This window comes from Schistocerca serialis, chromosome 4 (assembly GCF_023864345.2).
Source record: "Schistocerca serialis cubense isolate TAMUIC-IGC-003099 chromosome 4, iqSchSeri2.2, whole genome shotgun sequence".
Lineage (NCBI taxonomy): Eukaryota > Metazoa > Arthropoda > Insecta > Orthoptera > Acrididae > Schistocerca > Schistocerca serialis.
In genome coordinates this window covers 831,833,994-831,848,992 of record NC_064641.1, presented here as the reverse complement: position 1 = coordinate 831,848,992, position 14,999 = coordinate 831,833,994, and the positions used below count along the sequence as shown (strand labels likewise).

Below are 14,999 nucleotides of genomic sequence, written 5' to 3'. Positions count from 1 at the left end.
GTCATTCTGTCATTTTTTCACAAAATGCTTTTTATTTTTTATTTTTATTTATTTATTTATTTATTTGCATGCCCATAGACTTGTTCCTTATGCCAGATGGAGGAGAAAACGTTTGAAACATTGATTACAATGGTGAGGCCTCTCTAAATTCCAGGTGCCATTCGTCAAGGTCTCCTCCAGTTAGCTGATGTACAGTTCGTAAGCTTTTTTTTTTTTGCATTAATAAAACATGTTTTGTAAAGGAAGGAGACAGTTAGGGTTTCAGAAATAGTTAAAAAGTGAAAAACTGTGTGATCAAAGTGTCTGACACTCACTCATCTCAAATGGCTATTAGATATTCTTATTCTGAAATAGAATAATGGAAAAATATCATTGTAGTCAAAAGAGGAAAGGCCAAGGCTGATGGATGACGTTCCGTACTTCATTCTAAAGACCAGCCATGTTTCTCAGCTGCGAAATGGAAACACCTGTTGACGATGTTGCCATTTCATCCTCAGCAGTTCAGGGAGCTCGGCAGTAAACTTAAAATCCTTCTTCTTAGCACTCACGATCACTCAGTGATACGGTAACTAGAACGTTCTTAATAAATAATTTCCTTTCTCATGTGTCTTATTATTTTTTCTGTGACGAGGTGGGCAGCATAATTTTGTATCAGAATACCTTCTCAATTTTTTGGATACAAAACAGTTATGTACAAAAAGAGATCCGCCGTTTTGATTCTCCTGACAAATGTCAGATTTGGCACACAGAACGTTCGGTATTTCCACTCTTCGGTTGAGAATGTTGGGTGCAAGTGCTACTCCGAGATGCTGAGATTGACACAATGGAGGAATTCGTGTCAGGCCGCATCAAACCAGTCACAAGACTGAGGATCAACTGCCGGCTCCGAAGAAAGCGTTCATTTTCTGCCGGTTGTCGTGCATTTTGCCACAGTTTTCTGGCGTTGTGACCTTCCTATACATAACTGCATCATCCGCGAACAACCTCATTAAGCTGTCGACTTTGGCTACAATCAAAAAATGTTCAAATGTGTGCGAATTCCTAAGGGATCAAACGGCTGAAGTCATCGGTCCCTAGACTTACACACTACTTAATCTAAATTAAACAAACTTATGATAATAACAACACACACACACCCACGCCCGAGGGAGGACTCGAACCTCCGGCGGGAGGGGCCGCGCAATCCGAAACACGGTGCCCAAGACCGCGCGGCCATTCCGCGCGGCTGGCTGCCATCATTTACAAGTACTGTTAAGAGTAACGGCACTAAATTCTCCCTTGCAGTACTGAGGAATCTATTTTTTTGCCTGACGATTATGTACGTAAGAACGACGTGTTGAGTTTTGTCTGCTATAAAGTCCTGAGCCCATAGACAAAGCTGATCCAGTATTGCATAAGCATGTATTTTTGTCATTATGCGTCAGTGCGGAACTGTATCGAGTTCCTACCGGAAATAAACGAACACAGCATCAACCCTGGAGTTGGTATCTACTGCCTTTCTGACGAGCAGAGCGAGCTGAAATTCGCAATGTTTCTACCTAAGTCTGTAGAGGCGAGTTTCGTTTTCAAAAAGTTAATTTTACATCACAATTCCACAATTCTACAAAAATGTTCAAATGTGTGTGAAATCTTATGGGACTTAACTGCTAAGGTCATCAGTCCCTAAGCTTACACACTACTTAACCTAAATTATCCTAAGGACATACACACACACCCATGCCCGAGGGAGGACTCGAACCTCCGCCGGGATCAGCCGCACAGTCCGTGACTGCAGCGCCTTAGACCGCTCGGTCCATAATTCTACAACAGATGTTGTCAGTCAGGTTCTGAATTTATCAGCACGACTCTACTTGAGAACGGATATGACCTGCGCCACTCTCTCTCTCTCTCTCTCTCTCTCTCTCTCTCTCTCTCTCTCTCTCTCTCTCTCTCAGTACTTTCACAGACTTCGGTGCCACATAGATGAGCTGCATATATCAACTTTTTTAGTAGTGTCCACAGACAATAATACGAAAGTCTGAGGTCGAGGGAAGATGGCAACCTATCGAATCAATAAAATGGTGCTGCCACACCTATCCATAGGCCATAGTAGATATCATTCAGTGCACCTCGAACAGTGTGAATGAAAAATGCTGGTGGCCCATTATGCATAAACCACATGCCTCTTCTTACCTGAAGGAGTACTCCCTGTAGGAAACTGAAAAAATGTTCCGATAGTGCAGACAGCACATGTATGATGTGCTGGGAGAACATATGTACGTACCACTCACCTACAGCTGAAGACCACACATTTAGTTTTGCTGCCTACGCTGAATTAGACCGTGAGGAGTTTCGTCCACAGAAGCTAGTAGTTAAAAGTTTGCTATTCCAAATCGGAATTCGACAGCGACGAGGATCGTGGCATATCGAGACACCCGTTTATCGTACCGCGATATTGCTGGTCGCGCTCGTCGAGATGCGATGACTGGCATGCGAGTGCGGAATCAGTTGGTTCAGGAGGAACATACTCAACGCCATGCAGGATCTCAACGGCCCCATGCGTTAGCCCCTGAGAGAACAGATATATTGTTTCCTCTGCTGCGTAGGATTATACAGCTACCTCACATTGAGTCAGGAAAAGTGTTTGTTGCGAGCAAGACAAGTGTCCATACGGAGCGATGTGTCGATGTGTGGAGTACCACGGACTATCAGCAAGGCGAATATCGTTGCTGCTGCCCTTGATACGGCTGTAGAGACACGTGCAGCGATAGTGGTGCGTCCAACGACAACACGGGCACAAAAGTGGCACCGCATCGTCTTTTCGGACGAGTTCCGATTCTGCATACAACATCACGATGGACGTACCCATGTGTGGGTGCTCTCGTGTAAAGGACTAAAACTAAACTAAACTCCTCCCGAACAGGCCATGAAGGCCCAACGGTACTGACCGGCCGCCGTGTCATCCTCAGCCCATAGGCGTAATTGGATGCGGATATGGAGGGGAATGTGGTCAGCAAACCGCTCTCCCGGCCGTATGTCAGTTTCCGAGACCGGAGCCGCTACTTCTCAATCCTCAGCTTGCCTCACAAGGGCTGAGTGCACCCCTTTCGCCAACAGCGCTCGGCAGACTGGATGGTCACCCATCCAAGTGCTGGCCCAACCCGACAGCGCTTAACTTCGGTGATCTGACGGGAACCAGTGTTACCACTGCGGCAAGGCCGTTAGCCTCGTGTAAAGAACTGTTTCTATATTGCATTTACATTTTTCATCGTCGTACCTGACCAGCACCTGTCTTGATGATACGGTTGCTCAAGACGATCGCCTCTGGTTCGCATGGCTCTACTCTATCTTTGGGTTTTGTGGCGTTATCTTTCAACTAGATAATACGCGACCGCATGTGACTACTGCTGTCCTGATCTACCTCGATACGAAGTGTATTCGTTTATGTCCTGGCCAGGAAGTTCTTCAGACGTCTCACCCGTAGAAAACATCTGGTCATGGCCTGCCGAGAGATTGGGCTGCTATTACTCGCCAGCCACTATTAATGATGAACCCTCACATAGAGCTGAAGCAAATGGGGTATCTATAGATGTCATCCAAGATCAGCTCCATTCGATTCCAATCCGAATTGGAGCGTTTTCACTGCCAGAGGTGGCAGTTCTATACGGTAAATTTCGCACTTTGGACACCACCAAATCACCTATCAATTTGAAATGTATTCTTTCTACTATATTGCATACATACAATAAGTAAAATTTGATTATTTTCTTCCCTACCTGATGTTGCACTTTTAATTGCCAACCGTTTAAATCCTCTTCGGTTTCGATAGGTATGGAAACACAATCGCAGGGATTAGAAACCAGAGTGCAGTAACTAAATTCTGATTAGATGTTGTACAATACTGCTTCCTGCCATCAGCCGTTGCTGCAACGCCGTCAGTCTGTCTGGATGTGCGGCACGGTTGCACAACTACTGGTAATATTTCCTCCTTCGCTCTTCACATCCGTCCTTTTGTGCGTCAGACGCTGTAAACCCGTTCTGCTCCGTATGTTTCAGAGTAGTGCCATCACTGCAAGAATGGAACAGAGTGCCACTTTCTTTTTTAAAGTCGATTTGTTGTTAAAAACCAGAGAACAGAAGGAGAGATATCGATTGTTGCACACGTGTGGGAACTATGATACCCTTCATTGTAATGGGTCAAGAAAATTAACGAAAACTCTAGATAGGCATAATCGACATCAGATCGGCAGTTATATTACATACTGATTTCAAACAGTGCCACCCTATCGTTTCTGTCCGATTCTTACAGGTAGCTAAATAAAGATGCTAACGTTGACGTCGTACATTAACACTAATCTACTGTTATGCCAGGTAATGAGCACGCTATTGCGCCCACGGCGGACTGGATAAATCCAGACAGAATTTGCACCAACGTCCAACTTCCTGCTGGTTGTGAATTTCACACGTATGACGGAAAACTCCAGCAAACCTGCTTAGGACGGCATCGAAGCTTGCGAGCTCATCAGTGTCTTGTAGTGGCGTCTACATCTACATCTACTCTGAAGAGCCAAAGAAACGGGTACACCTGCCTAATATCGTGTAGGACCCCCGCGAGCATACAGAGGTGTCACAACATGACGTGGAATGGACTCTACTAATGTCTGAAGTAGTGCTGGAGGGAACTGATACCATGAATCCTGCAGGGCTGTCTATAAATCCTTAAGAGTGCGAGGGGGTGGAGATCTCGTTGCAACACGTTGGAAGGTATCCCAGATATGCTCAATAATGTTCATGTCTATGGAGTTTGGTGGCCAGCGGAAGTGTTTAAACTGTGAAGAGTGTTCCTCGAGCCACTCTGCAGCAGTTCTGGACGTTTGAGGTGTGGCATTGTTCTGCTGGAATTGCCCAAGTCCATCGGAATGCACAATGGACGTGACTAGATGCAGGTGATCAGACAAGATGCTTACGTGCGTGTCACCTGTCAGAGACGTATCTAGATGTGTCAGGAATCCCCACATCACTCCAACTACACACGTGCCGTTCACCATAACAGAGCCTCGACCAGCTTGAACAGTGCCCTGCTGACATGCAGGGTCCATGGATTCATGAGGTTGTCTCCATACCCGTACACGTCCTTCGGCTCGATACAATTTGAAACGAGACTCGTCCGACCGCCGGCCTTTGTGGCACAGCGGTTCTAGGCGTTTGTCTGGAACCTCGCGACTGCTACGGTCGCAGGTTCGAATCCTGCCTCGGGCATGGATGAGTGTGCTGTCCTTAGGTTAGTGAGGTTTAAGTAGTTTTAAGTTCTAGGGGACTGATGACCTCAGATGTTAAGTCCCATAGTGCTGAGAGCCATTTGAACCATTTGAACTTGTCCGACCAAGCAAAACTTTTCCAGTCATCAACAGTCCAATGTCGGTTTTGACGGGTCCAGGCGAGACGTAGAGCTTTGTGTATTGCAGTCATCAACGGTACTCGAATGGGTAATCCGCTCCGAAAGCCCATATCGATGATGTTTCGTTGAATGGTTCCCATGCTGACACTTGTTAATGGCCCAGCACTGAAATCTGCAACAATTTGCGGAAGGGTTGCACTTCTGTCACGTTTGAACGATTCTCTTCAATCGTCATTGGCCCCGTTCTTGCAGGATCTTTCTCCGGCCGCAGCGATGTCGGAAATTTGATGTTTCACCGGATTCCTGATATTCATGTACACACGTGAAATTGACGTCCGGCAAAATCCCCACTTCACCGCTACCACGGAGATGCTGTGCCTCATCGCTCGTGCGCCGATTGTAACATCACGTTCAAACTCACTTAAATCTCGATAATCTGCCAGTGTAGCAGCAGTAACCGATCTAACAACTGCGCCGTACAGTTATTGGCATATGTAGGTGCTGCCAACCGCAGCGCCGTATTCTGCCTGTTTACGTAGCTCTTTATTTGAATACGCGTACCTACACCAGTTTCTTTGGCGCTTCAGTGTACATTTACATACACATTGCGCAAGTCACCGTTCGGCGCACTGCCACTATTAATCATTTCCTTTCCTGGCTATGGCTCTGAGCACTATGGGACTGAACTGCTTAGGTCATAAGTTCCCTAGAACTTAGAACTACTTAAACCTAACTAACCTAAGGACATCACACACATCCATGCCTGAAGCAGGATTCGAACCTGCGACCGCAGCGGTCGCGCGGTTCCAGACTGTAGCGCCTAGAACCGCTCGGCCACTCCGGCCGGCTTTCCTTTCCTGTTTCATTCGCAGACAGAGCGAGGGGAAAACGACTGTGAATATGGCTGCGTACGAGCCCTAATTTCTCTCATTTTAGTTATCCTTACCTGAAACGTATGTTGGCGGTGCTGGAATCGGTCTTCAGTCAACTTTAGATGCCGATTCACTAAATTTTCTCAATAGTGGTTTGCGAAAACAATGTAGTCTTCCCCCCAGGGAATCCCTTCGAGTTCACGAAGCATCTCCGTAATACTGGCATCCTGATCGAGCTTATCGGTAACAAATCTAGCAGTAGGGATCCCAAACACTAGAGCAATACGAAAGTGGTTAGCAAGACACGCGGTCGTCTTTACAGACGAACCACACTTTCCCAGAGTTCTCCGAATACACCGAAGTCGACCATTTTCCTTCTCTACTATAATCCTTTCTTTATTTTAATTTTTACTCGTCTGCATTAACTCAAGTTTTTCTACATTTAGCGCAGTCTGTTATTCGCTGCGCCAATGAGAAATTCTGTCTAAGTCATCTCGTCTCCTCCTACAGACACCCAACTTGGACCCCTTCCCATGTATTAAACTGTCACTGCAAACAGCCCCAGATTGCTGCTCACCCTGTCTGTGAGAATAATAGCGCCCGTATCACACTTTCTTGGGGCATTCCTGACGATACCCTTGTTTCTGATGAACACTCTCCGTCGAGGACAAATTACTGGGTTTTATTACTCGAGAAGTATTCGAGCCACTCACACATCTGGGAACCTATTCTGCATGCTCGTACCTTTGTTAACGCCCTGCAATGGGACACCGTGTCAAGCGCTTTCCCGTAATATAAGAATATGAAACCATCCTATTGCCCTTCATCCATGGTTCGCAGGATATTACGCGAGAAAAGGGCAAGCTGAATATCGCACGAGCGACGGTTGCTAGATCCGTGCCGAGTTTTCCGTCTCAAGGAAATTTATAATACTCGAACTGAGAATATTTTCAAGAATTCTGCAGAAAATCTATGTTAAGGATTTTGTGGGTTCATTCTTTCACCCTTCTCACGTGCAGGAGTCACCGTCCCTTTTTTCCAGTCGCTTGAGACTCTGCGCTGGTCGACAGATTCGCGAAGTAAGGAGCCAATGCCGTAGTGTACAAAACTGAAGTTGGGTTCAATTCGGACCTGGAGGCTTATTTGTTTTCAACTCTTCAAGCTGCACTCTCTACACCAGGGATGCCTATTACGAACATCAGATTGACCCGCCTTTACGCTTTGTAACGCTTACCGCTCCGGCAGATTTACAAGTGATTCCCTGGCAAACAGTTTCATGCAGAACGGCGAACACATTCTTGACGGATTTTTTCCATGAATGCAGCTGCCGTCGATAGGCAAGTTCGGGTGACAGTAATTTAAAACAAAGGCGTTTTTGGTTGCAGTGAGATCTTCTCAAGAAGTCACCAACTTTCCCGAATGCGAAAATATTTTCTGTGGGCGCCCACCTACACGATCACCGTAATAAAATAAGAGGAATCAGAGATAGAGTCTGTAAGTACATATAAGTACATAATACAAACATTTGAATAAGTTCCAACTGCAGTTCTAAACAGAGTATAGAAGCATGTATAATGGTTTTGGACTCTCGTCAATCGTCGAGAACATAGTTCCAAAAATTAGCAGAACTCCTTGAGAAAACTGTTATTGTTGTTGTTTTGGTCTTCAGTCCTGAGACTGGTTTGATGCAGCTCTCCATGCTACTCTATCCTGTGCAAGCTTCTTCATCTCCCACTACCTACTGCAGCCTACATCCTTCTAAATCTGCTTAGTGTTTTCATCTTTTGGTCTCCCTCTACGATTTTTACCCTCCACGCTGCCCTCTAGTACTAAATTGGTGATCCCTTGATGCCTCAGAACATGTCCTACCAACCGATCCCTTCTTCTAGTCAAGTTGTACCACAAACTCCTCTTCTCCCCAATTCTATTCAATACCTCCTCATTAGTTAGGTGATCTGCCCATCTAATCATCAGCATTCTTCTGCAGCACCACGTTTCGAAAGCTTCTATTCTCTTCTTGTCTAAACTATTTATCGTCCATGTTTCACTTCCATACATGGCTACATTGTACCATACATTTTAGACAAACAAGACCAATTTATTTATCAGAACCAAGGTGGTGCAAAGTCATCTTTATTCAGATGTCCACACTATCCTGAAAGAACAGTTAAACTTGTTCAGTACATTCAATATTATGTTCATACGATATACCAGACTTCTGGCACAAGCAACGATTCAGAGTACAGAACTCGGAGTCTTTTGCTGACCTGAGTTAAATCCCTTGTTTTTCTTCTCGCACTTGACTGAAATGTGTCGTTAAGTTATATACTGAATAGAAAATATAGTAAGCTGAGTGAGTTCAAAATGCAGCTTCATTTAAGTTATACGTCTGCCCCCATAGCTGAATGGTCAGCGTGACGGACTGCCGTTCTAAGGGGGCCGGGTTCGATTCCCAGCTGGGTCGGGGATTTACTCCGCTCAGGGACTGGGTGTTGTGTTGTCTTCATTATCATTTCATCTCCATCCGGGGCGCAGGTCGCCCATTGTGGCGTCGAATGTAATAAGACCTGCACCAAGGCGGCCGGACCTGCCCCGTAAGGGGCCTCCCGGCCAGTGACACTCAAAATGGCTCTGAGCACTATGGGACTTAACATCTGAGGTCATCAGTCCCCTAGAACTTAGACCTACTTAAACCTAACTAACCAAAGGACATCACACACATCCATGCCCGAGGCAGGATTCGAACCTGCGACCGTAGAAGTCGCGCTGTTCCAGACTGAAGCGCCTAGAACCGCTCGGCCACCGCGGCCGGCGCCAATGACGCCAAACGCTCATTTCTATTTCATTTATGTTATACGATGAGAGAGATTTTAACTCTCACTGTTGTGTGTCGACAGTTCTTGCTCCAAAATAATTTGCAGCCTTGCACTGTGTATATAAATGTGAGTGAATGATCTGTGTGTAGCATAATAATGGTAACGTGTTGTATGAAATTGTCTTTTGAACAGATGCTGTTAATTATTTTTATCACAGATATTCTTTCATTTTTTAAACTGTAAAAAGTGTTAACGCAGACTTCGGTGTGCTAAATAATTACTTATTTTGTTGAAATTATGTTAACGTACAGATACGATATTGCACACGAAAGTAGAAACAACACATGAACATGATCTCTTTGGTCTCAGGGTTTGAAACTTTAGGGGCCTGTATGTATAGTTATTTGTATCGCACTGATTTGTTAAGATTAATTGCATGAAGCATATTTAGTTATAGCTTTCTCTTAAAGGCGCCTACGTGAAAAACAACGTACTCGACATTAATGGCCCAGTACGGTAAAATTTACATCATAAAATGAAAATAATGACGGAGATGCCTTACTACTTTCATAAATACATAAAATGAATACAGATTCTGAGTAATATCTGGGCTACAAGATCGTAATTACCAAAAATAGTTGTACCGGCCGTAATGGTGGACAACAACGAGGTAAGATAGTAAGTAATAAAACTTTCAATAACTGCAGAAAATGACACAATTCTCTTGTAAATAAAAGATGTTTCAATAGTAACGAATAACATATTGTATTCTGAACACGACTTTGATAAATTAACAATTGTTACTCTTATTACGGACGACTTAATACGAAACGTAGGAAGAATGCGTCTTGCAAGGTCAGTGGTACTACTCGGAAAGGAACAATGTCTTCTCTGTTATCGGACAAATGGAAGTTAACAGATTATATATTGTCGTCTTTAATCGTAGTCTACACAGATAATAAATCGTGCTTATTGCCTTTGTCCTTTTCACTCGATGCTCTTTACATGAGAAACTGTCAATGTTTTTCACATATTATAGAAAAATATTAAGTCCTTTTCTCAAGTACATTCACAGGGAAAAATATGACAGGAGACGGCACAATGTACAGCCTGCTTCAAGAGGAATAGTAAAGCTCTTACGAGGTGGTAGTGGAGACTAATTCGAATAAAACATTCCCTGCACCAGGGGTTCAGTTTTTGTTGGTTACAGCTATACAGCTGGTTAAAGAGATAACTTTTCATTTTACGTGTTGATTCAACAATTGCTATCAGTTTATTTACCGATTCCCATTTTTATTTTGAAGTTCGAGCTGTGAAGTTGTGCCTGAGTTTACGTAGCTGAATTTTTCAACTGTGGTTGTGATTTGTTGGCCAAATCTGCTACACCGTTCAAGCATACCACAGAGCACCTCAGAGCTCTGAAAAGCAATAGCTCACATTCACCATTTGCAGACCACCTGATAGCACACAATCACCACCCAACAAACATAGAAACTAACTTATACATCCTAAAAACTAGTAGCAGCCTATATCAAAATTAACTTTAGAAGAAAACTATCACATCCAAAAATCAATAGCCCAAGGAAAGAAAGTACTCAATGAATACACATCATTGCACAACAAAACCCTCTTCGCCACAATAGAAGAACTATACAAATAACACCCACACCAAAACTACTCATGGGGAAAAAAATAAATAAATAAATAAAAATCTTTCTACCTCTCCCTCCCTCCCTCCCTCTCCCCCTCTCTCTTTCTACCTCTATCACTTCATCTCTCTATCTCTCTCTCTCTCTCTCCCTCCCTCCCTCCCTCCCTCCCTCCCTCTCTCTCTCTCTCTCTCTCTCTCTCTCTCTCTCTCTCTCTCTATCTGTCTGTCTATCTACCTCTCTCTCTGCTCCAGTACTCAACACACGCACGCAAACCCACACAAACCATACACCACTGACACCAAGTACAATTCAAACTCGCTCGCCTCACCCAGCAAAACACGCTACGAAACAAATGAACACCACTCAGCCACAACACATAATGGCAGCGAAAACTCTGCCTATGTTTTGAGAAATCGAAAAAAGTGCAGTTCCAAGCGACCATAGGTTAAGAAGTAAGCCTATTTACTTCGCCAACAACACAGGAGAACGCACCTAACTTCAAAACTGTAAGTTACAGGCAAAAAACGTGATACAGACTCATTTCTGTTCGTAAATGCATAATAAACGGTAAATAAATTACGTTTTGCTATTTGCAGATAACAGGTTGTATATTGTATAGCAGAACAGCTACCAAAATAAATAGACAATAACATCATGTAAGGTATGTAAACTAATGCTTACATCCACTTTTCGCCAATTAAGCTGTAAATGGAACTTTTACATAATGTTGTAAACAACACAAATGTTAATATGTAACAACAATTTTACGGTTAAAAATAAAAATTGAACCCACTGACGATAGCACAGAAGTGCTGAAACATGTACGGGTGAAACAAAACAAAAAAAGGTGTCTTGCATAAGGCAGAACTTCCCATCCCATTTTCGTAGCAAGCGCGGACACAACAAGAAGAACTGCATCACAAGATGATTATTCGTGCCTCATGTATTTGTATACAAGGTGCTACAAAAAGGTACGGCCAAACTTTCAGGAAACATTCCTCACACACAAAGAAAGAAAATGTTATGTGGACATGTGCCCGGAAACGCTTACTTTCCATGTTAGAGCTCATTTTATTACTTCTCTTCAAATCACATTAATCATGGAATGGAAACACACAGCAACAGAATGTACCAGCGTGACTTCAAACACTTTGTTACATGAAATGTTCAAATTGTCCTCTGTTAGCGAGGATACATGCATCCACCCTCCGTCGCATGGAATCCCTGATGCGCTATTGCAGCCCTGGAGAATGGCGTATTGTATGACAGCCGTCCACAATACGAGCACGAAGGTACCGGGGTTGCGTAGACAAGAGCTTTCAAATCCCCCATAAATGAAAGTCAAGAGGGTTGAGGTCAGGAGAGCGTGGAGGCCATGGAATTGGTCCTCCTCTACCAATCCATCGGTCACCGAATCTGTTGTTGAGAAGCGTACGAACACTTCGACTGAACTGTGCAGGAGCTCCATCGTGTATGAACCACATGTTGTGTCGTACTTGTAAAGGCACATGTTCTAGCAGCACAGGTAGAGTATCCCGTATGAAATCATGATAACGTGCTCCATTGAGCGTAGGTGGAAGAACTTGGGGCCCAATGAAGACATCACCAACAATGCCTGTCAAAACGATCACAGAAAATCAGTGTTGATGACGGATTCTCGTTAGTCCACACATGTTGATTATGAAAATTTACAATTTGATCACGTTGGAATGAAGCCTCATCCGTAAAGAGAACATTTGCACTGAAATGAGGATTGACATATTGTTGGATGAACCATTCGCAGAAGTGGACCCGTGGAGGCCAATCAGCTGCTGATAGTGCCTGCACACGCTGTACATGGTACGGAAACAACTGGTTCTCCCGTAACACTCTCCATACAGTGACGTGGTCAACGTTACCTTGTACAGCAGCAACTTCTCTGACGCTGACATTAGGGTTATCGTCAACTGCACGAAGAATTGCCTCGCCCATTGCAGGTGTCCTCGTCGTTCTAGGTCTTCCCCAGTCGCGAGTCATAGGCTAGAATGTTCCGTGCTCCCTAAGATGCCGATCAATTGCTTCGAACGTCTTCCTGTCGGGACACCTTCGTTCTGGAAATCTGTCTCGATACGAACGTACCGCGCCTCGGCTATTGCCCCGTGCTAATCCACACATCAAATGGGCATCTGCCAACTCCACATTTGTGAACATTGCACTGACTGCAAAACCACGTTCGTGATGAACACTAACCTGTTGATGCTACGTACTGATGTGCTTGATGCTAGTACTGTAGAGCAATGAGTCGCATGTCAACACAAGCACCGAAGTCAACATTACATCCTTCAATTGGGCCAACTGGCGGTGAATCGAGGAAGTACAGTACATACTGACGAAACTAAAATGACCTCTAACATGGAAATTAAGCGTTTCCGGACACATGTCCACATAACGTCTTTTCTTTATTTGTGTGTGAGGAATGTTTCCTGAAAGTTTGGCCGTACCTTTTTGTAACACCCTGTATAGTGTGTGTTTAGTCACTACATTCATCCGAGTCACTAGTGAGTGCTAGCCCCGCTGGAAAATGGATAGCAGGTAACCCCGGTCCGATGGCTCCTAGCGGTACCCTCGTCCCTTCGAAAGAACAGCATTGAACGCAGTTACGACGTGTAAACTCGTAGTTCACGCGCCTTGAACGTTAAATGACGAACATGTTTATTTTGATGTGTGAATATTCATTTAATCGCGAATAGTCACCAACACCTATCGGTATTCATTAACATCTGAATGAATCTAAACCATTATGCAGTCCTGAAGTCCTAGTCCCCCTGTGACACGTAGGTTTTACTTTACCGTCAGCGGACGCAAACAATGTTTGCCGCCGGTCTGGATTGTGATGGATTCGGCGAAGCAATGTGCAGCGGCAGTCATCCATTGGAGGAACGGCAGCGACGAGTTTCGACGAAACAGCACGGATATGCACTCAGCAGCGTCGGCACGACACAAAGCTTAGTACCTGCTCTGCCTAACCTACTTCCTGTAATTCCCATTCGTTGTAACTGCTGCTTCTGCTCTTGCTTGCCACCCCCAACTTCCTGTGATGGACAACGTTTTAAGAAAGAAACTTGTTTCTGAACTCTCGGTGGCGAAAGAAAGTCTCACTAGGCTGTTAAAGTTTTCAAACGAATACGACGTAACAGGTAAATCGGACACTTTGGATATTACTGTCAGGTTAGAACAGTTGACAAAGAGCATGAAGTGTGAAGACGCGCATACACAGTTCGAATTGTTTGAAGACGTAGGCATACTTGCTAAGGACAAAGAAATCTTTGAAAAGATGATATCCGAGGTTTTGAATAAAAACAGAGCAATTCAGTTGAATCGCACCATCGCAGCTGTCAAGGTTTCGTCAGAGGCTGAATTTGACTTGACTGCATGAAAACGCAGCATCAAGGTGCCCATATTATAACTGCCATCATTTAACGGTGATATAGTGCAATTCTGACATTTTACGACACTTTTGCGTATTTCACCGTTCATAATGTTGAGTTATAGAACACTGCGAAGTATTAATCATTTGCTTGGTTCATTATCAGGCGAAGCACACAACGTAATTACTTATCTTTCGATAAAGAACACTAACTTTAAGGCGACCCGGTAGCGTGCGTATTTCCTATAGTTGACCATACTAACGTTAGTATACAGTTCTCAAAAACTATTTGTTCAAATCAAATCAGATTTTAAAAGTGCGTAAGTTACCACACCTTCTTCAAACTGTATTTCTTATATGATGGTAGCACTGTTATCATAGTACAAAGTCCCAAAAAAAACCCTAAAATAACTGCAATTAAAAAATCTAAATATTTCTTGCGCCTTTTACTTGACTACCATAATTCTATTATATTTTAATGAAAGTTTACACTCATGTTCATAAATTAAGGATAATTGCAGAATGTGATGCCACACAACTTGTCACTACACAAAACTGGCGCTAATAGCATAGGCACATAGGGAACACACACGACACAGATCCACAGTATTGCTGATAAGTTAAGTAAACCGTCCCGAAACACATGTGCTACAAAACGCCACTGTTTCCTGCGCAAGTACCCAGATATCAATGTGGGATATCATCACCATGCACACGTACACAGGCCGCACAATGGGTTGGCATACTCTGCATCAGGTGGTCGAGCAGCTGCTGGGGTATAGCCTCCCATTCTTGCACCAGTGCCTGTCGGAGCTCGTGAAGTGTCGTAGGGATTTGAAGACATGCAGCGATACGTCGACCGGGAGCATCCAAGAC

The 14,999-nt window shown here is 44.1% G+C and overlaps 1 pseudogene; it reads right to left on the bottom strand.

Annotated features, from left to right (window-relative positions):
• Nucleotides 1-3,087: 3,087 nt before the first annotated feature.
• On the bottom strand, nt 3,088-3,205 carry LOC126475711 (5S ribosomal RNA; annotated as a pseudogene).
• Between the last annotated feature and the right edge of the window lie 11,794 nt (nt 3,206-14,999).